Below are 22239 nucleotides of genomic sequence, written 5' to 3' on the forward strand. Positions count from 1 at the left end.
TGTGTCTTCATCATCACTCACTTCTTGGTGTTCACTGGCTGGTCAGGATTCACTTCTTGGGTATCTGAAAACAGTAAGGCACAAGGATAAAGTGGCAGTGCGGGGTGGAAGGGGAATGTAAGAGGTGCTTATCTGCAGCTTATAAATCAGAAGAGAGAATGTGGGATGAGGAGAGATGTGATATGAAAAGAAGAATTAGCTGTAAGGATACTGTCATCTTCAATGGTTTCAGCTCTGCTGCTGGCCATGGCCTCAGCAATGGATGTCCCAATATTGGCCAGTACAGTCTCTTGCATGGGGGGTTGGGACATGCAGGTGTGCCTCCGGTTAGTTCCTGCTGCCTCTGGCTGTGTGCTACCTTGTCCTGCAAGAGAGGGGAAGCATGTCAGTGAGTGTGCGCAATGTGTTTGGGTGATGTGTTGTCATGGTTGACTAACAGGCAGTGCATGCTAGCTGTGAAATGTGGGTGTTAGGCTTGCAGCAGTGCTAAGTGTGTGAGGATGCGGTGGAGCATATAAATGACAGGTAGGAGTCCTGATTGATGGGAGTTCGTGAATTGAGCAGTGTCTGAGGCTAGTAGTGTTTTAGTTTTAGTTTTAGAGATACAGCACTGAAACAGGCCCTTCGGCCCACCGAGTCTGTGCCGACCATCAACCACCCATTTATACTAATCCTACACTAATCCCATATTCCTACCACATCCCCACCTGTCCCTATATTTCCCTACCACCTACCTATACTAGGGGCAATTTATAATGGCCAATTTACCTACCAACCTGCAAGTCTTTTGGCTTGTGGGAGGAAACCGGAGCACCCGGAGGAAACCCACGCAGACACAGGGAGAACTTGCAAACTCCACACAGGCAGTGCCCAGAATTGAACCCGGGTCGCTGGAGCTGTGAGGCGGCGGTGCTAATCACTGCGCCACATTTGGTAGGTTATGGCACTTGAAGTAGCATTCACTTTTTTGTTTAAATTTGTTTATGAGATGTGAGCATCGCTGGCAAAGCCAGCAGTTATTACCCATCCCTCATTGCCCTTAAGGTGGTTGTGGTGAACTGCCTTCTTGAAACTCAGCAGTCCATGTGTTGTAGGTACACCCACAGTGCTGTTAGCGAGGGAGTTCCAGGATTTTGACCCAGTGACACTGAAGGAACAGTGATATAGTTCCAAGTTAGTTTGGTGTGTGACTTAGAGGGGAACTTGCAGGTGGTGGTGTTCCCATGCGTCTGCTGCTCATGTTCTTCTCGGTGGTGGCGTCGCAGGTTTCAAAGCTGTTGTCAAAGGAACCCTCCGGGAGTCAATGTTTAAGGAGGTGCATGGGTACCTATTGAGGGCTGCTTTCTCCTGGATGGTGTGTCGAGCATCTTGAGTGATGTTGAAGCTGCTCTGATTCAGGCAAGTGCAGAGTATTCTATCACACTCCTGACTTGTGATTTGGGGAGGTGGGAGGTGAGTTACTCGCCGCAGAATTCCCAGCCTCTGACCAGCTCTTATAGCCGCAGTATTTATATTGCTGGTCCAGTTAATTTTCCAGTCAACAGTAAACCCCTCAATGATAATACTGTTGAACATCAAGGGGAGATGGTTAGATTCTCTGTTGTTCAAAATGGCCATTGCCTGGCACTTAAGTGACAAGTAACATTCGCACAACACAAGTTTAAGCCTGAATATTGTCTAGGTGTTGCGGCACGCAGGCACGGACTGCTATAGTATCCGAGGTGTTGCAAATGGTACTGAACGCTGTTGGGCCTAGGACACTACCCTGAAGAACTCCTGCAGTGATGTCCTGGGGCTGAGATGATTGGCCTCCAACATCCACAACAATCTTCCTTTGTACTAGGTATGACTTCAACCAGTGGAGAGTTTTACCCCGAATTTCTACTGACTTCAATTTTGCTAGGGTTCCTTGATGCTGCACTCAGTCAAATGCTGCCTTGATGCCGAGGGCAGTCACCTCACCTCTGGAATTCAGCTCTCTTGTCCATGTTTGGACCAACGCTGTAATGGAGTCTGGAGCCAAGTGGCCCTGGTGGAACCCAAACCGAGCATCAGTGAGCAAGTATTGCTGAATAAGTGCTGGTTGATAGCACTGTCGACGATTCAATCATCAGCAAAGTGATGGATGGCGAGTAGACTGACGGGTAGTAATTGACCAGGTTGGATTTGTCCTGCTTTTTGTGGACAGGACATACCTGGGCAATTTTCCACATTGTTGGGTAGATGCCAGTGTTGTAGCTGCACTGAAACAGCTTGGCTAGGGACGCAACTAATTCTGGAGCATAACTCTTCAATACTTTATCAGGATGTTGTCAGGGCCTATAGCTTTTTCGGTATTCAGTGCATTCATCCATTTCTTGACATCACGTGGAGTTGAATTGGCTGAAGACTGGCACCTGTGATGTTGACCACTCAAGTGAGGTAATTGAACTTCTTGCAGGGCTGCATCCAAGACCTTGGTGCTTGACACCTGCATTGACCTCCACAGCTATCTGCACCCACTACCTTCTGAATGAGAGTCTGAAGCACCTCCTTTCCCCTGCAGATACATATCTCTCGCCTCTTTCCAACCTCCGCCACCAAGCCTCTCGTGCAGCATCCAAAAGCCTTAGAGCCTGCACTCTGAAAGTTGTGCCATTATTCAATGTTTCACAGGTCAGATTCACTTCCTGCATGAGTGCCAGTACCAGCTTCAGGCAGAATGCACCTCCCCTTTAAGAGGTGCAGGCTAGCTTTAAGTGGTGTTAACCACTCACAATATTGCCCCCTTGCTGAAGCAACCAGCCAAACAACAGCTGGTCACTGAATTAATTTCAAACAGCAGCAGCAGAAAGTCAGCGTACTGTCTGCATTACATTGTACGGGCGTGGGTTAATCATGCATCACAATCCCTGTGCCCATTTTCAGCGGGCTATCAAATTTAGCCTCCAGGAACTCAAAGCAGTGGAGAAGGAATTTCATCCTGCTACTCGATAGTACAGTGCAATGGTTCTCCAATACACAGTGCTGCCATTTGAAAGAAAAACACTGTTAGAACACCAATTCTCTAGTTTCACAGGTTCAGTCCTCACAAACTAAAGCAGCCAGACCAAAAGAGATGCTAGAAAATGATGAAATACTTATATAATGTTCTTTCCCTATAGTAGTTGACTTATAATTATGCAGATTGCATACTTTATTGACTACATCACCTCAGTTATAAGCTGATCCGTGATCACTAGCAATAAGTGTAGACTAGACCTTGAGGACACATTATTATTGACATTGATTTTGCAATACACAATAATTCGGTAACTGCGTGGACCTCTGTAATCATGCAGCTGAAAGGATTTTGGTTTTGTATTTATCTGAAATATCAGCCTAAGGCTGGTAGAAACATTGAGCACAGGGCTGGTACCATATTTTTGATCTGAACATCCTACCAGTTAATAAGATGAAACAAAGTATTAAAGGTGAGAAATAAATTGCAGTCCATGAACTAAACATGTTAGGAAAACCATTAAAAAAGCACACAGGACCCTTGGCTTCATATGGGCGGCACAGTGGCGCAGTGGTTAGCACCGCAGCCTCACAGCTCCAGCAACCCAGGTTCAATTCTGGGTACTGCCTGCATGGAGTTTGCAAGTTCTCCCTGTGTCTGCGTAGGTTTCCTCCGGGTGCTCCGGTTTCCTCCCACATGCCAAAGACTTGCAGGTTGATACGTAAATTGGCCATTATAAATTGCCCCTAGTATAGGTAGGTGGTAGGGAAATATAGGGACAGGTGGGGATATGATAGGAATATGGAATTAGTGTAGGATTAGTATAAATGGGTGGTTGATGATCGGCACAGACTCGGTGGGCCGAAGGGCCTGTTTCAGTGCTGTATCTCAAAATTAAAATAAATAAACAAACAGAGGCACGGAGTACAAAAGCAAGGAGGTTATGCTAAACCATTAGAAATCACTGGCTAGGCCCCAGCTGGAGTATTGTATCCAAGTTTGGACACCAGGCTTTAGGAAGGTTGTTAAGGCCTTAGAGAGGAGATTTTCAAGAATGACATCAGGGACAAGCAGTTATATGGGGACACTTCAGAAGCTGGGGTTGTTCTCCTTACAGCAGAGAAGATTAAGGAGAGATTTAATAAAGGTATTCAAAATCATGAATGGTTTTGATACAGTAGATAAGGAGAGACTGTTTACAGGGGGAGGGTCAATAACCAGTGGACTCGGATATCAAATAATTGGCAAAGAAAACGAGGTGAGAGGAGGAATTTTTTTTAATGCAGCGAGTTATGATGATCTGGAATGCACTGCTTGAAATGGTGGTGGAAGCAGATTCAACAGTAACGTCCAAATGGGAATTGCATAAATATTTGAAGGGAAAACATCGCAGAGCAATTGGGAAAGGTTGAGTGGGACTAATTGGTTAGCTCTTTCAAAGAACCAGCATAAGCACAATGGGTCAAATTATCTCCTTCTGTGCTGTATCGTTCTATGATTCCATAAACAACAACCTATGATTTAAATAATCTGATTAATTATTTCTGATGGTCCATTACTTTTTAAAGCCACGCAATGTATTACTCAGCTTAGTAACAGTTGTTGTTTTTGTTGGCAGTTACTGGAAGATTGTGTGAACAGAAGATTCTAGATCCACAAAACAACACAGGGGCCCAACGCTGTGTGAAGCTAAATACTATCTACTATTCTGGCAGCCACCATTATACTGAAAAAGAGACATGGTTGTGGTATCATTGCCATGTGAATGAGACAAGTTTGACAGCTCTTGTAGGCAAGCCTTCATTTACTTAGAAGTCGACAGTCCAGCTGGTACTAACATACATGCAAAGCATTTCAGGCCCATTAACACGGTTATTGTGGGGCACAAGATAAATGCCAATTGCTGAGGTCACCCATAAACTGTTTTGTTATCTTCGGCACGAACAGGTACTGGAAATGCTACAGACTGCAAGGAAAGCAAATAGTTGGAAACTATGATTTCATTTAAAACAGTTATGCGTCGGCAGTTATCTGGCGCATTCCTGAAAAGTCAGGTATTCAGTCTCTCACTCTTTTAGGGCATTTTACTTGAATTGGACTTAGTAAGTAGCTCCAGCCAATGTATCTTTGATTTTTGTTTTTTCTATTCACAACACCCTACCTTACCCCCACTGCCCCAATCCTTCAAGAGATTCTACTAGAAGTTATAAAAGAAGCTCATGCTCTAGTAAAAAGAAAGGAAAGACTTGCATTTATGTATGACCTTTCATGACCACCGGACCGCTCAAAGCGCTTTACAGCCAATGAAGTACTTTTGAAGTGTAGTCACTGTCGTAATATAGGAAATGTTGCAGCCAGTATGTGCATAGCAAACTCCCACAAACAACGTAATAATAACCAGATAATCTGTTTTTGTGTTGTTAATTGAGAGATAACTATTGGTCAGGACACCGGTGATAACTCCCCTGCACTTCTTCAAAATAGTGCCAGGGGTTCTTCTACATCCACCTGAGCAGACAGTTGGGCCTCAGTTTAACCCCTCATCAGAATGACGGCACCTCCGACAATGCAGCATTCCCTCAGTACTGCACTGGAGTGTCAGCCTTGACATTTCTGTTCAAGCCCTGGAGTGGGACTTCAACCTCCTGACTCAGACGCGAGAGTGCTGAGCCATGGCTGACACACAACGAGCAATTGGAGGTCAACCAGTGTTGCATGCAGGAATTCAAGCCCAAGTGCAGTACTCAGATCAAGCAAAGATAAGAGGAGTCAAGCTTGGGAGGAGGTTAGTGGTAGAGAGAAATAAATAAGTGATTGGAGAGGGGAGAAGAGAATAGGAGAACAGGGTAGGCGGGATGGCACATCCTTGGCCGAAGTACTTCTCATTGGGATGGGAGGATTGCAATGAGCCATGGTCCAATTTCTTCACAGTTGGTGAGGAGGTATTTACATTTATGTGGGTGGGTGAAGGTGGGAGAAAAAGGTAGGTCTTTGTCTCATTATGCAGGGGTTAGTGGGGGAGTGAGGTCAGTAGCCTAGGGCAGGTTTTTATCTTAATGAGGTTTGCAGAGGCCTATGCAGGCGAACAGGGTGGAGAAGATAACAGAGTTCTTTTTCAGAAGGTGAGGGTGAAGGTGTAGAGTTTCTTCTCAATTGGGAAGGGGAAAAGAGAGAAGGGGTTGAAAGAGTCCAAGTTGAATGTCAGCTGGGGTGAGGGGAGTTACTGGGTAGTTTCTCAGCTGGTCGAGGCTGCAAGGGGAAGAGACCAGAGTGAGCTCCTCTGGGGTGGGGGAAAATTTGGAAGGGACCAGAGTTGGGGGAGGTAGAGATGTTATAGGCCAGTTACTCAACAGGGGGCTCAAGGTTTAGTGCTCTGTGGGTTTATGGAGTTTTATCTTCTTACAATTTTGCAGTTGTATCAGAGCCTACTTTAGATCAACACTTGCATGAATGTTTTAGCAGCTGGTATCACATTCCTTCTAATGTTGTCTATGGTTGCCAGTCAGTTTTTCTATTCCCCTTTTACACTGATTGCAGGAGGACAGGCAAACAATTGATTTGGCACTGGCTGGAATCGCCACATAATCCACTGCAGTTCAACTCTTCTGGACTTGAGGTAAAAGACCACGGAGGTGTATGAATGATTTCAGTCGGTCCCAAAATCAGCTGCTTTTCCAGCCCCCATGAAAACAGTGCAAATAGGGGATAGAAAAGTTGATGTCTTTTCTATGGGGTGGGGGAGAAACTTAAGAAATAAGAGCATGTCATTTTAAAAATAATGCATAACTCAAAACTGAGAATGTTCCAGTTATAAAAATCACAATAAGCCTTAAAAGCAACAACACCAACAACTTGCACTTATAAAACACCTTTAAATGTCGAAAAATGTCGCAAGGCACTTCAGGCTTAATAGATACCAAGCCAAAGGAGATATTAGGTGGGCTGACCAAAAATCTGTTCAATGAGGTGGGTTTTAAAGCGGATCTTGAAGGGGGAGAGGGTGGGGATATAGGAAGAGAATACGAGAGCATGAGGCCTAGATGACTGAAGGGACAGCTGACAATAGTGGAACAAAGGGAGTGGGAATGTTTGAGAGGGTGGAGTCAGAGAAACAGTATTTTGGGAAATTATAGGGTTGGAGGTCACAAAGATAGGAAGAGATATAAAAATGAGTATAAACACAGTAATAAGAAATTTTAATTGGAAACATTGGAGGACCTACCAACGCAAATCAGCATGGACAAGGGTGACTGGTAAACAGGATTTTGTGCAAAAAATATGAGCAGCAAAGTTTTGGATGTGCTGTAATTTACAGAGTGTGGAGGATGGGAGGCTAGCCAGTAGAGCATTGGAATAGTCGAGAGGGAGGTGAAAATGAGAGGCACAAATGAGATGGGCTGAGGCAGGGGCCCAGACAGGAAATGTTGTGGAGGACTCAAGAGCAATGCGGACCTGCAACTTTATATCTAATGGCACCTGAAAATTCCATAACTGCCCTGTTTTTTTTTTTCACTTGCAGCAGCAGGTCACATCTATAGAGCTTCTCACCAGACAATACTCACCCAAGCAAGGCACCTGCAGCAATCCTGATTGGCAAAGTTCATTTAGTTTGCTGAGCACAAAAACTTCTCCACTCCCAGGTAAATGAAAAAGGCACTTTAATATAAGAGCTTCACAGAATCATAGGATGGTTACAGCACAGAAGGAGGCTGGCTCTCTGCAAGAGCAACTCACCGAGTCCCACTCCCCCACCTTTTCCCCGCAGCCCTGGAAATATTTTCTCTTCATATTATTATCCAATTCTCTTTTGAAAGCCACAATTGAATCTGCCTCCACTACACTCTCAGGCAGTGCATTCCAGAGCCTAACCACTCGCTGCATTAAAAGGTTTTTCCTCATGAATCCGTTGCTTCTTTTGCCAGTTACCTTAAATCGGTGTCCTCTGGTTCTCGATCCTTCCGTCAAAGGGAACGGTTCCTCTCCATCTACTCTGTCCAGACCCCTCATAATTTTGAACACCTCTATCAAATCTCCTCTTCGCTTGAGGAGAACAACCCCAGCTTCTCCAATCTATCGACATAACTGAAGTTCCTCATCCCTGGAACCATTCTCGGGAATCTTTTCTGCACCCTCTCTACTGCCTTCACATACTTTACATTCATGTAAAGCCTTTTAAACAAAACCAATAAGGAGGGATAAAAGCCAGTTACAGTTCATCATCCTGATCACAAATTGCAGGTTCAAAGTCTCCATTATCAGAGGATATACAATATTAAATACTGAAAGGCTAGTCCATTGACCAAGATCAATCATGCACTGTGTATAATGTATATACTGATCTTAGTGTAAAACAGTGAGGGGTGATATAATTTTAAAGTAATTGTTTTATAGCACATTTGCATAATCAAAAAGTAAATTAATCTAAGTATTGCAAACACTTTAGTAAATTGCACCAATTCAACTTTAACTAGCTTGGAACAGAGACCAGAAAACCTCTTAACCAGATTCTTCAAACAACCAGATCTTTAACTTAGAATACATTCCCAAATTTATCTGCTTCCTTCTCAGAAGCACATGTAATATGCCAACCAATCTCAAGGTTAGTTAACTAAAATTACAATAATTTCCAATAAGTTGGCAGTGATTAATTATTTAGTCTGACTCATTCCAAAATAAAATCTATGTAGTTAATGCTGCAGGCTTGCCAGATGTGTTGTTTTTCAGTTACCCAACTTTTGCTCAGTTATATCTTTTGTCACCTTAACTTAGTTTTCTGTCTAATGTATGGATCCTCCCCCACACCTTTAGGACAATGTGTAGGGGAGATACTCTGGGGCAGAATTTTTGATTTCTATCAGAGGCAGGAGGGTTGCAAAATTGATGTTGTACAGTGACGTGCCAGTTTGCTGGCATGTTCCCGCCTCCTGCCCATTTTGGAACATGCTGGTTCAGGGGGGTAACAACTGCACTCTCAAAAGTGGCAGGTAACCTATTAAGTGAATTCAAGGGCCAATTAAGGCCAGTGTTCTGAGGCCGAATGGAATTTTTTTAGTCAGCTGGCAGGCCCTACCCCCCACCCCCCCCCCCCCCCCCCACACCTGCAGCCGACATACCGAGATAGTTACAGCTGCAGCCGCAGGCCACCCTGTGGAGGGGATCTGCCTCCACAGTAACTGTGTGGCAGCTGTGGCCGGTTTTAATCTAACCTTTTCCAAATGTCTTCAGAGGGTGCTTCCATCTTGAGGCGCCCTCTCTCTCCTACATACAATTGGCAGCTCCCACCTGTGATGGCCAATCTCAGGGCTAGTGGGCCTCCTATTGGAACTCCAGCCTCAGGATCCACCCATAATCCTTAACTGGGCGACAAGCAAGCTTTCTGGCCACTAATTGTCCAGCTCATAAGAAATCATGTCGAGCGTCAGGTGTTGACGCGATGCAGGGTCAGGACTGGAAATGCGCCCAACTTCAAGGTTCCAACTCCAGAACTAAAATCCAGCCCAAGGTGAGAGAGGGAGAGATAGTGTCAATCTTGGTGACAAAGAAATCCATTAGCTCCCCACAGTTATTGCAGGCGAGGGTGGAAGGGATGAAAATTGGCAAGGCAGTAGGTACAAGATTTGGCACACTACATTCTCTTCCTGCTGGTAGACTTGTTGGAATTTGAAACTTGGATTTTTCCAGAAACTTAACATTCAGAAGAAGGATGAAATGTACAGATATCCCCTTTTGCAAGAGGACAAAATGATACCTATGGAATTGATACCTGAAAAAAAAAATATTCCTTTAATGGAAACCAATGTTTTTGCACCAGAGAAAAGGAACAAATTATGTTCCTACCAACAATGATCAACTGTTCCAGTGCTATATCAACATTAGAAAGCTACAAATGTTGATTTTGCTTCACTGATTAGCACAAGGGCACTGCTAAAAACTAAAGGACAACAAAAGGGTTGTGAAATCAGCAGCAGAACTGTAATTCTTTCTATATACACAAGAGGTATTGCAGTTCAGTCAGTCTACAGGAAAAATACAGCAAGTTTATTCAGGACTAATTGGGCTTCCATTTTATTATGGAAATTGGTAGAAACTTCTTGCCAGACAGTTATCCTCTTCATTTTGTGTTGTTGGTGCTCTGTTGGACTTCAATATTCAGAGACCTGAAGAATTTTCCCACCCTTCGGGTCAGGACTAAAACAAAGATTTAAATGAAGGCTATGCTCAGCAATGAGACAAGGTGTCTGAAGAATTTCCAAACAGTACTGAAGATTGGAATAAAAACAAACAAAATTCTTTTTTTTGTTGTTCTCAGATGTGGGTGATGCTGGCAAGGCTGCATTTATTGCCCATCCCTCACTGGCATGAGAGGTGGTGGTGGGCCTTCTCCTTGAACTGCTGCAGTTCTTGCAGTGATGGTGGTCCCACAATGTTTGTTAGAGAGAGAATTTCAGAATTTTGATCCAACGGTTACGAAGGAACAGCAGCGTGTGCTCAAGGCAGGATAGTGTCACTTGGAGGGGAAACTGCAGGCAATGTCATTCTTATGATTCTGCTGCTCTTGCTGGTTAAGTTAAAGAGGGAAGGAGGTGCTGTCCAAGTGAACTTGGTGAGTTGCCACTCTGTATCCTAGCGATAGTGCATACTGCAGCCCAGTATGCTGGGCAGCAGAGAGGGTGGCAATTCAGTCCAGTGGCAAGGGTGCCAATTAAGCAGACTGCTGTATCTTGGATGGTGTTGAGCTTCCTAAATGTTACTGCAGCTACATCCATGCAAGCAAATGACGAGTATCCCATTACGCTCCTGACTTGAGCATTCTAGCTGGTGGAAAGTCATTGAACAGTCAAGATGTGAGTCATTCATCACATATCATCCAGCATCTGCCCCACACTTGTAGCTACAATGTTGATATAGCTGGTCTAGTTAAGTTTCTGGTCAGTAATGACCTCCAGGAAGTTAATGGTGAGAGACATAATGATGGTGGTGCTGTTGAAAATCAGGAGGTGATGCTTTGGTCTTTTTTTTTGGAAATAATTATCACCTGATACTTATGTGGCACAAATGTTATCTGCAACAAGTCTAGATGTTGTTCAAGTCCTGCTGTAGGATAGCATGGGCTACTCTTGTTATCAAAGGAATTATAAATGGAGCTGAACTTAGTTGAATTAGCAGCAGCAGCCCTACTTGACCTTCTGACAGATAGATGGTCATTGATGTTGCAGCTAAAGATGTTTGAACCAAGGATGCTGCCTTAAGAAACTCCAGCAAGTCCTGGGCCTGTAATGATTAGACTCTGACAACCACAATCATCTTGTCCTATACCTATACGACTCTAGGTACTGGAGGGTTTTCCCATTAGCCTCAGTAATAATAGGGCTCCTTGGTGGCCTAATGCCTTAATGCCAAGGGCAACTACTTTCACCTCTCCTGTATAATTTATCATTGCGCTAAAGACTTTCAGTACTGTACGCAGACAGGACTGTAGTTATAAACAAATATTGCAATCTACCAATTCTGATGCAATGTTAACTGCAAGATTGAAATTAAATCTTGCTCATAAACTTAACAGAGTCACCACTTTTATCAATTGTCTTCTCAGGCATAATAAAGCCTTGACAAAACTGAGTATGCCCAAGGCACAAAAAGAACAGTCTAAAGCACAAACATCTGGCAGGAAGTTTAGTGCAATAATTCACTTCCTTCCATTGATTTTAAGCATAATGAACAATCCTTAAATCGGGCAACAATTCGGTAACAAGAACAGACTACCGATGGAAATACAAATTCTCAGTGTGCATTGTTCAGATTATTTGAGAACTTTTACTATTAGAAGAGCCTTGACCATGAAAAAAAGTGTTCAGTAAGCCAGTTTACACAATGTAATAACACAAGTCACGCAAAATCCATTACGATGTAACTTGGGACAACACGCAACTGCATTGCTTCTTCCTCCCCAAGTACAGCTGCCAAACTGTTTCTTTCATGAAGAACTTACATTTATATAGTGCATTTATCGTAGGAAAACATCCCAAGGCACTTCACAGAAGCATAATCTGACACAAATTAACACCAAGCTAAAGAAGGAGATATAAGGAGGGGTAAAAGCTTGATCAAAGTCGTAGGTTTTAAGGAGCATCTTAAAAGAGAAAGAGATGAGGAAACGTTGGGGTATAAGGAGGGAATTACAGAGCTTGCACAGATGGCTGAAGGTATCACTGACAACGGTGGGAGGGAGTGTGGGGTGTTTAATATGGCAGATTTGGAGGTATGCAGAGACGTTGGAGGGTTATGGCGCTGGAGGAGATTCAAGAGACAGGGAGGTGAGACAATATAGGAATTTGAACATGAGTGAGAATTTTAAATTGGAGGCATTTGGGGGCTGGGAAACAATTTGGGTCAGCGAGCACTGGGCTAAGTGGGTCCTGCTATGGATTAGTATGAACAGTTGAAATCAGAGATAGTGGGCAGGCATGTGGCTGAAATCGGTAGCAGCTTGTGGAGGAGGGCTGAAGGCAATAGATTCAGGCTTTCAATGTTTAATGAGAAAAAATTGCAGCTCTTCCAGGACTGGGTACCAGACAAGCAGGATGACAACACAAAGACAATGGACAATTTGAAAGAGGTGGTGAAGAGGCAGAGCTTGGTGTTGCCATGCAGAAATTATGTCATGCCTTTGGATTATGCCACCAGGGTGGGGAGGGGGGTGCGAGGTTGGTGGTGGTATCTAGAGGAGGAAGGGGAGGGGGTGTGCAAGAATAGATCCTAGAGGGACTTCAAAGGTAACAGAGCAGGGACAGGAAGAGTGGTCATTGCAGGAGATTCTCTGGCTATGATGGAATAGGCAAGAGTGAAACCAACTTTGGGCAGTCCAACTCAGTTGGATAATGGAGGAGGATGGTATGTTTGACCGTATCAAATGCTGCAGAGAGGTCAAGGAGGACAAGGAAGGATTGGGCACCATGGATACAGTCACATGTGTGACTTTGATTAGTGCCATTTTAGTGCTGTGGTAGGAGCAGAAACCTGACTTGGGTTGCAAGAAAAATGGATTTGGGAGGCAACGACACATTCAAGGACCAAAGCCACTCTCCCTTTAAGATGCTGAGCTTTTTAAAAAAAAAAGGCATCAACATATGCAAAGCAAATAGTATGTGGCTACACATTGTATCTGTAGTTCTGCATTACTGACTCTATTTCAACAACTCCAATTGTTACATAAAGCCACGAATGGATGGACTACCAATGCATTACCACCATCTGTCAGCCGGCCCACCATCTACACGACACAAATCAGGAGTGTAATGGAATGCTCTCCACTTGGCTGGATGAGTGCCGCTCCAACAACATGCAAGAAGCTTGACACTATCCAGGACAAAGCAACCAGCTTGATCAGCACTCCACTTATCACCTTAAATATTCACTCCCTGCACCACTAGCACACAGTGACAACAGTGTGTACCATATACAAGATGAACAGCAGCAACTCACCAAGGCTCTTTCAACAGCATCTTCCAAAACCGCGACCTCTACCATCTAGAAGGACAAGGCAATAGCCGCATGGGACACCAGCACCTGCATGCTCCCCTCCACCATCAAGTCACATATCAACCCGACTTGGAACTATATCGCTGTTCCTTCACTGTTGCTTGGTCAAAATTCTTGAACTTCCTCCCAAATAGTGGGTATACCTATACTACATTGACTGTAACAGTTCAAGAAAGCAACTCACCACCACCTTCTCAAGAGCAAGTAGGGATAGGCAATAAATGTTGGCCTTGCCAGCGATGCTTACATCCCATTAACAAATTTTAAAAAAATCAGGGCCACAGAATGGACAGCCTGTCAACAGGAGTATCCAGTTCAAGGTATAGTTTGCTTAGTTGTGGATTTGTTCCGAGGCTTGAGCATATAAACAAACCTAATGTGATGCAATGTTAATCCAAAGTCCTATCCTGTTCTAATCAAAAAAAGGCTGGAAATACTCAGCAGGTCTGGCAGCATCTGTGGAGAGAGAAGCAAAGTTAACCTTTCAGGTCAGTGACCTTTCATCAGAACTGGCAAAGGTTAGAAATGTAATAGATTTTAAGCAAATAAAGTGGGGGTGGGGCAAAAGAGAACAAATGGCAAGGTGTTGATAGAACAGAGGGTCACAGAGAATAACTGACAAGGAGGTCATGGGGCAAAGGCAAAGAGTGTGTTAATAGTGTGGTTAAATACAAAGTGTTAATGCAGAGAGGGTGTTAAATGACAATAATGAAAGCCCTAGTCACAAGCAAAAACATGAAAAAAATGAGGAAAAAAAAGTGGACAGGCACATGGTAAAAAATAAAGTGTAACGATGAAACAAATTAAAATAAAATGAAATATAAATAAAAAAATACAAAGGAAAACTATAAAAAGGAGGGGGGGGGGCAGTCATGCTCTGAAATTATTGAGCTCAGTGTTCAGTCCGGCAGGCTGTAGTGTGCCTAATCGGTAAATAAGATGCTGGTCCTTGAGCTTGCATTGATGTTCACTGGAACACTGCAGGAATCCCAGGACAGAGATGTAGGCATGAGAGCAGAGTTGGGGGTGATGTGTTGAAATGGAAAGCGACAGGAAGCTCGGGGTCATGTTTTCGGACTGAGTGGAGGTGTTCTGCAAAGTGGTCACGCAATCTGCGTTTGGTCTCCTCATTGTAGAGGAGACCGCATTGTGAGCAGCGAATACAGTATATTGTATTGAAAGAAGTACAAGTAAATTGCTGCTTCACCTGAAAGGAGTGTTTGGGGCCTTGGATAGTGAGGATAGAGGAGGTACAAGGGCAGGTATTACACCTCTTGCGATTGCAAGGGAAGGTGCCATGGGAAGGGGACAAGGTGTCGTGGAGGGAACGATCCCTTCGGAATGCTGACAGAGGAGGGGAGGGGAAGATGCATTTGATAGTGGCATCACGCTGGATGTGGCAGAAATGGCAAAGAATGATCATTTGAATGTGGAGGCTGGTGGGGTGGAAAGTGAGGACAAGGGGAACCCTGACGCAGTTTTGGGAGGGAGGGGTAGGGGTGAGAGCAGAGGTGTGGAAAATGGACCAGACATGGTTGAGGGCTCTGTGAACCACAGTGGGAGGGAAATCCTCGGTTAGGGAAAAAGGAAGACATATCAGAAGCGCTATTGTGGAAGGTCGCATCATCAGAGCAGATGCGTCGGAGACGGAGAAACTGGGAGAATGGAATGGAGTCCTTACAGGAGGCAGGGTGTGAGGAAGTGTAGTCAAGGTAGCTGTGGGAATTGGTGGCCTTATAATAAATATTAGTAGACAGCCTATCCCCAGAGGTGGTGACAGAGAAGTTGAGGAAGGGAAGTGTCGGAGATGGACCATGTAAAGGCGAGAGAAGGGTGGAAATTGGAAGCAAAGTTTATAGAGTTTTCCAGTTCGGGGCGGGAGCAGGATTCGGCACGGATAGAGTCATCAATGTACCGGAAAAAGAGTTGGGGGAGGGGGCCTGAGTAGGACTGGAACAAGGAATGTTCAACATATCCCACAAAAAGACAGGCATAACTAGGACCCATGTGGGTACCCATAGCAACACCTTTTACTTGAAGGAAGTGAATGGAGTTGATGGAGAAATTGTTCAATGTGAGAACAAGTTCAGCCAGGTGGAGGACAGTGGTGGTGGATGGGGACTGGTTGGGCCTCTGTTCAAGGAAGAAGCGGAGAGCCCTCAAACCATCCTGGTGGGGGATGGAGGTGCAGAGAGATTGGATGTCCATAGTGAAGAGGAGGCGGTTAGGGCCAGGAAACTGGAAATTGTCAAAATGATGTAGGGCGTCAGAAGAGTCACGGATGTAGGTGGGAAGAGACTGGACCAGAGGAGAAAAGATAGAGTCAAGATAGGAAGAAATAAGTTCAGTGGGGCAGGAACAGGCTGAAACTATGGGTCTGCCAGGGAAGTCCTGTTTGTGGATTTTAGGAAGGAGGTAGAAGCGGGCTGTCCAGGGTTGCAGGACTATGAGGTTGGAAGCTGTAGAGGGAAGATCTCCGGAGGAGAGGAGGTCAGTGACAGTCCTGGGGACAGTAGTTTGATGTTCGGTGGTGAGGTCATGGTCCAAGGGGAGGTAGGAAGGAATGTCTGAGAGTTGGCGCTGAGCCTCTGCAAGGTAGAGGTCGGTACACCAGACAACAGCAGCACCACCCTTGTCGGCAGGTTTGATCACAATATCGGGGTTAGACCTGACAGAATGGAGTGCAGCAAGTTCAGAGGGAGACAGGTTAGAGTGAGTGAGGGGAGCGGAGCAATTGAGACGGCCGATGTCACGCCAACAGTTCTCAATGAAAAGATCAAGTGGGTAACAGGCCAAAAGGAGGGGTCCATGGATGGAGAATGCTGGAGGTGGTGAATGGGTCTGCTGGTCAGGGGGAGGACTCCTGGTCAAAGAAGCGAGCACGGAGGCAAAGGCGATAGAAGAGCTCAACGTCATGCCGAGTGCAAAATTTATTTGGGGGGGGGGGGGTGCGTAAAGGGATAAAATGGAGTCATTTGCTGAGTACAGATCATTCAGCGTCAGAGAGTGGGAGGTCAGAGGATACAGTAAATACACGGCAAGGGATCAGATCAGAAGGGATGGGGTCAAAGGAAAGTGAAGGGGAAGAAGGCTCTAGAGGGGCATTAGTTCCCATCAGTTGTTGGAGCTTGCGTTCCTTAACACCTGAAAGGACGAAAAAAAAGTATTTTGTTAATGCGTCGGATAAGACGAAGGGTGACATGAAACTATGGAGCATTACAGCTTTGCGATAAGGTGAGGTAGTGCTTCTGGAGAGAGAGAAGTCCCAGTGTGTACATGTAGAGGCGCATGGATCTCAAGATGCGGTGAGAACAGCAGTCCGAGGAACGTTGTATTTCTCGGAGACACCTGTAATCCTGCGTGGATTCAAAATACGAAGGATGAAACTTCAGTTGGAATCCACGTGGAATAAGTTGGAACCAGAGACAGTCACTGAGGAAGGAAATGTGGCTGTGAAAACGAGTTTTGGCAGACACTTTATCAAATACCAGGAGGGAAACAGAAAGCAATGAAGGTGAACAAGGCAAAAGAGACAAATGAAAATCCCGTTGGAGAGAAGAGCAGAACTTCTTCAAGGTAGGCATTCCTGGAAGAGAAGTGGCAGTGAATTAAACACTAAAATAAAAGCAAAATACTGCAGGTGCTAGAAATCTGAAATAAAATTTAAAAACTTAGCAGGTTTGGCAGCATCTGTGGCGAGAGAAGCAAAGTTAACGCTTCAGGTCAGTGACCTTTCATCAGAACTGGCAAAGGTTAAAAATGTAATAGATTTTAAGCAAATAAAGTGGGGGTGGGGCAAAAGAGAACAAATGGGAAGGTGCTGATAGGACAGAGGATCACAGAGAATAACTGACAAGGAGGTCATGGGGCAAAGGCAAAGAGTGTGTTAATAGTGTGGTGAAATACAAAGCCTTAGTGCAGAGAACAAAGAACAGTACAGCACAGGAACAGGCCATTCGGCCCTCCAAGCCCCGACCGATGAAGGCAAACATGCTGTATTGCCTTCTTGACTACCTTATCCACCTGAGTTGCCACTTTCAGCGACCTGTGGACCTGTACGCCCAGATCTCTCTGCCTGTCAATACTCCTAAGGGTTCTGCCATTTACTGTATACTTCCCACCTGCATTAGACCTTCCAAAATGCATTACCTCACATTTAGATTAGATTAGAGATACAGCACTGTACAGTCCGGATTAAACTCCATCTGCCATTTCTCCGCCCAAGTCTCCAACCGATCTATATCCATCCTCATCATTATCCGCAACTCCACCAACCTTTGTGTCATCCGCAAACTTACTAATCAGACCAGCTACATTTTCCTCCAAATCATTCATATATACTACAAACAGCAAAGGTCCCAGCACTGATCCCTGCGGAACACCACCAGTCACATCCCTCCATTCAGAAAAACACCCATCCACTGTTACCCTCTGTCTTCTGTGACTGAGCCAGTTCTGTATCCATCTTGCCAGCTCACCTCTGATCCCGTGTGACTTCACCTTTTGCACCAGTCTGCCATGTGGGACCTTGTCAAAGGCTTTACTGAAGTCCATATAGACAACATCCACCGCCCTTCCCTCATCAATCATCTTCGTCACTTCCTCAAAAAACTCAATCAAATTAGTAAGACACGACCTCCCCTTCACAAAACCATGCTGTCTCTCGCTAATAAGTTTGTTTGTTTCCAAATGGGAGTAAATCGTGTCCCGAATAATCCTGTCTAATAGTTTCCCTACCACTGACGTAAGGCTCGCCGGCCTATAATTTCCTGGATTATCCTTACCACCCTTCTTAAACAAAGGAACAACATTGGCTATTCTCCAGTCCTCTGGGGCCTCACCTGTAGCCAATGAGGATGCAAAGATTTCTGTCAAGGCCCCAGCAATTTCTTCCCTTGCCTCCCTCAGTATTCTGGGGTAGATCCCATCAGGCCCTGGGGACTTAGCTACCTTAATGCTTTGCAAGACACCCAACACCTCCTCCTTTTTGATAATGAGATGACTGAGACTATCTGCACTCCCTTCCCTAGGCTCATCATCCACCAAGTCCTTCTCCTTGGTGAATATTGATGCAAAGTACTCATTCAGCACCTCACCCATTTCCTCTGGCTCCACACATAGATTCCCATCTCTGTCCTTGAGTGGGCCAACCCTTACCCTGGTGACCCTCTTGCTCTTTATATATGTATAAAAAGCCTCGGGATTTTCCTTAATCCTGTTTGCCAATGACTTTTCATGACCCCTTTTAGCCCTCCTAACTCCTTGCTTAAGTTCCTTCCTACTGTCTTTATATTCCTCAAGTGCTTCATCTGTTCCTAGCCTTCCAGCCCTTACAAATGCTTCCTTTTTCTTTTTGACTAGGCTCACAATATCCCGTGTTATCCAAGCTTCCCGAAACTTGCCAAACTTGTCTTTCTTCCTCACAGGAACATGCTGGTCCTGGATTCTAATCAGCTGACGTTTGAAAGACTCCCACATGTCAGATGTTGATTTACCCTCAAACAGCCGCCCCCAATCTAAATTCTTCAGTTCCTGCCTAATATTGTTATAATTAGCCTTCCCCCAATTTAGCACCTTCACCCGAGGACTACTCTTATCCTTATCCACAAGTACTTTAAAACTTATGGAATTATGGTCACTGATCCCGAAATGCTCCCCTACTGAAACTTCGACCACCTGGCTGGGCTCATTCCCCAATACCAGGTCCAGAATGGCCCCATCCCTAGTTGGACTATCTACATACTGTTTCAAGAAGCCCTCCTGGATGCTCCTCACAAATTCTGCCCCATCCAAAACCCTAGCACTAAGTGAGTCCCAGTCAATATTGGGGAAGTTAAAATCACCCACCACTACAACCCTGTTACTTTTACATCTTTCCAAAGTCTGTCTACATATCTGCTCCTCTACCTCCCACTGGCTGTTGGGAGGCCTGTAGTAAACCCCCAACATCGTGACTGTACCCTTCCTATTCCTGAGCTCCACCCATATTGCCTCGCTGCATGACCTCTCTGAGGTGTCCTCCCGCAGTACAGCTGTGATATTCTCCTTAACAAGTAATGCAACTCCCCCACCCCTTTTACATCCTCCTCTATCCCGCCTGTAGCTTCTAAAGCCTGGAACATTTAGCTGCCAATCCTGCCCTTCCCTCAACCAAGTCTCTGTAATAGCAACAACATCATATTTCCAAGTACTAATCCAAGCTCTAAGTTCATCTGCCTTACCTGTTATACTTCTCGCATTGAAACAAATGCACTTCAGACCACCAGTCCCACTGTGCTCAGCAACATCTCCCTGCCTACTCTTCCTCTTAGTCCTACTGGCCTTATTTACTATGTCCTCCTCATTTACTTCACTAGCTGTCCTACTGCTCTGGTTCCCACCCCCCCTGCCACACTAGTTTAAACCCTCCCGAGTGACGCTAGCAAACCTTACAGCCAGGATATTCGTGCCCTTCCAGTTTAGATGCAACCCGTCCTTCTTGTACAGGTCCCATCTGTCCCTGAAGAGAGCCCAATGGTCCAGATATCTGAAATCCTCCCTTCTACACCAGCTGCTCAGCCACGTGTTTAGCTGCACTATCTTCCTATTTCTAGCCTCACTGGCACGTGGCACAGGGAGTAATCCAGAGATTACAACCCTAGAGGTCCTGTTTTTTTAACTTACTACCTAACTCCCTAAACTCCCCCTGCAGGACCTGATCACTCTTCCTGCCTATGTCATTGGTACCGATGTGTACCACAACCTCTGGCTGTTCACCCTCCCCCTAGAAGGTGTTAAATGACAGAATAATGAAAGCCCTAGTCACAAGCAAAAAACATGAAAAAAAATGAAAAAAAGTGGGCAGGCACATGGTTAAAAAAAGTGTAATGATGAAATTCTGGTCGCCACACTACCAGAAGGACGTGGAGGCTTTGGAGAGGGTACAGAAGAGGTTTACAAGGATATTGCCTGGTCTGGAGGGCATTAGCTATGAGGAGAGGTTGGATAAACTCGGATTGTTTTCACTAGAACGACGGAGGTGGAGGGGCGACATGATAGAGGTTTACAAAAAGTTATATGCGGCATGGACAGAGTGGATAGTCAGAAGCTTTTTCCCAGGGTGGAAGAGTCAGTTACTAGGGGACATAGGTTTAAGGTGAGAGGGGCAAAGTTTAGAGGGGATGTGCGAGGCAAGTTCTTTACACAGAGGGTGGTGAGTGCCTGGAACTTGTTGCCGGGGGAGGTGGTGGAAGCAGGTACCATAGAGACGTTTAAGAGGCATCTTGACAAATACATGAATAGGATGGGAATAGAGGGATACGGACCCTGGAAGTGCAGAAGGTGTTAGTTTAGGCAGGCATCAAGATCGGCGGAGGCTTGGAGGGCCGAATGGCCTGTTCCTGTGCTGTTCTTTGTTCTTTGAAACAAATTAAAATAAAATGAAATAGAAATAAAAAATACAAAGTAAAACTTAAAAAGTCCCATTGTGGTTGACAGGGCCCTCAACCGTGTCCGGCCCATTTCCCGCACTTCTGCTCTCACCCCTTCCCCTCCTTCCCAGAACCGCGACAGGGTTCCCCTTGTCTTCACTTTACATCCCACCAGCCTCCACATCCAAAGGATCATCCCCTGCCATTTCCGCCATGTCCAGCGTGATGCCATTACCAAACGCATCTTCCACTCCCTTCCCGTCAGCATTCCAAAGGGATTGCTCATCTGCGACACCCTGGTGCACTCCTCCATTACCCCCACCACCTCGTCCCCTTCCCACGGCACCTTCCCTCGCAATCGCGGGAGGTGTAATACCTGCCCTTTTACCTCCTCTCGCCTCACAATCCATGGCCCCAAACTCTCCTTTCAGGTGAAGCAGCGATTTACTTGTACTTCTTTCAATTTAGTATACTGTATTCGTTGAACACCTCCGCTTAGTCCAAAAACTTGGCCTCGATCTTCCTGTTGCTTGCCATTTCAACAAACCACCCCCCCAGCTCTCATGCCCACTTCTCTGTCCTGGGATTGCTGTAGTGTTCCAGTGAACATCAACACACGCTCGAGGAACGGCTTCTCATTTACCGATTAGGCACGCTACAGCCTGCCGGACTGAACATAGAGTTCAATAATTTCAGAGCGTGACTAGCCCCTTTTTTTTAGTTTTACTTTGTATTTTTTATTTGTATTTCATTTTATTTTAGTTTTGTTTCATCATTTGAACTTTTTCTTAAACCATGTGCCTGCCCACTTTTGCTTGTGGTTAGGGCTTTCATTATTCTGTCATTTAACACCATCTCTGCACTAACACTTTGTATTTCACCACACTATTAACACACTCTTTGCCTTTGCTCCATGACTGCCTTGTCAGTTATTCTCTGTGACCCTCTGTTCTATCAACACCTTCACATTCGTTCTCTTTTGCCCCACCCCTACTTTATTTGCTTAAAACCTATTACATTTCTAACCTTTGCCAGTTCTGATGAAAGGTCACTGACCTGAAAGGTTAACTTTGCTTCTCTCTCCACAGATGCTGCCAGAGCTGCTGATTAGAGTCATAGAGAGACATAGCACCGAAACAGGCCCTTCGGCCCACCGAGTCCTCTCATTTATACTAATCCTACATTAATCCCATTTTCCCTCTCACATCCCCACCTTCCCTCAATTCTCCTACCACCTACCTACACTAGGGACAATTTTTTTTTTACAATGGCCAATTTACCTATCAACCTGCAAGTCTTTGGCATGTCGGA

The 22239-nt window shown here is 45.1% G+C and overlaps 1 protein-coding gene across 10 annotated transcripts in view; it reads right to left on the reverse strand.

Moving 5' to 3' along the window:
* The window catches only part of acacb (acetyl-CoA carboxylase beta), a 173843-nt gene that overhangs the window by 138262 nt on the left and 13342 nt on the right, over nucleotides 1-22239 (reverse strand). Inside the window, exon 1 of one of the 10 annotated variants that reach the window (XM_068054737.1) lies at nucleotides 13704-13827. The exons of 7 other annotated variants lie outside the window; for them this stretch is intronic. The gene's annotated coding sequence lies outside the window, so the exon portion shown is untranslated. Of the gene's footprint in view, nucleotides 1-5230; nucleotides 5306-13462; nucleotides 13640-13703; nucleotides 13828-22239 lie in introns of those variants that run through there. 2 more of the 10 variants (XM_068054738.1, XM_068054736.1) reach the window with 2 other exon arrangements.

Source organism: Heterodontus francisci, chromosome 23 (genome assembly GCF_036365525.1).
Source record: "Heterodontus francisci isolate sHetFra1 chromosome 23, sHetFra1.hap1, whole genome shotgun sequence".
Classification (NCBI taxonomy): Eukaryota; Metazoa; Chordata; class Chondrichthyes; order Heterodontiformes; family Heterodontidae; genus Heterodontus; species Heterodontus francisci.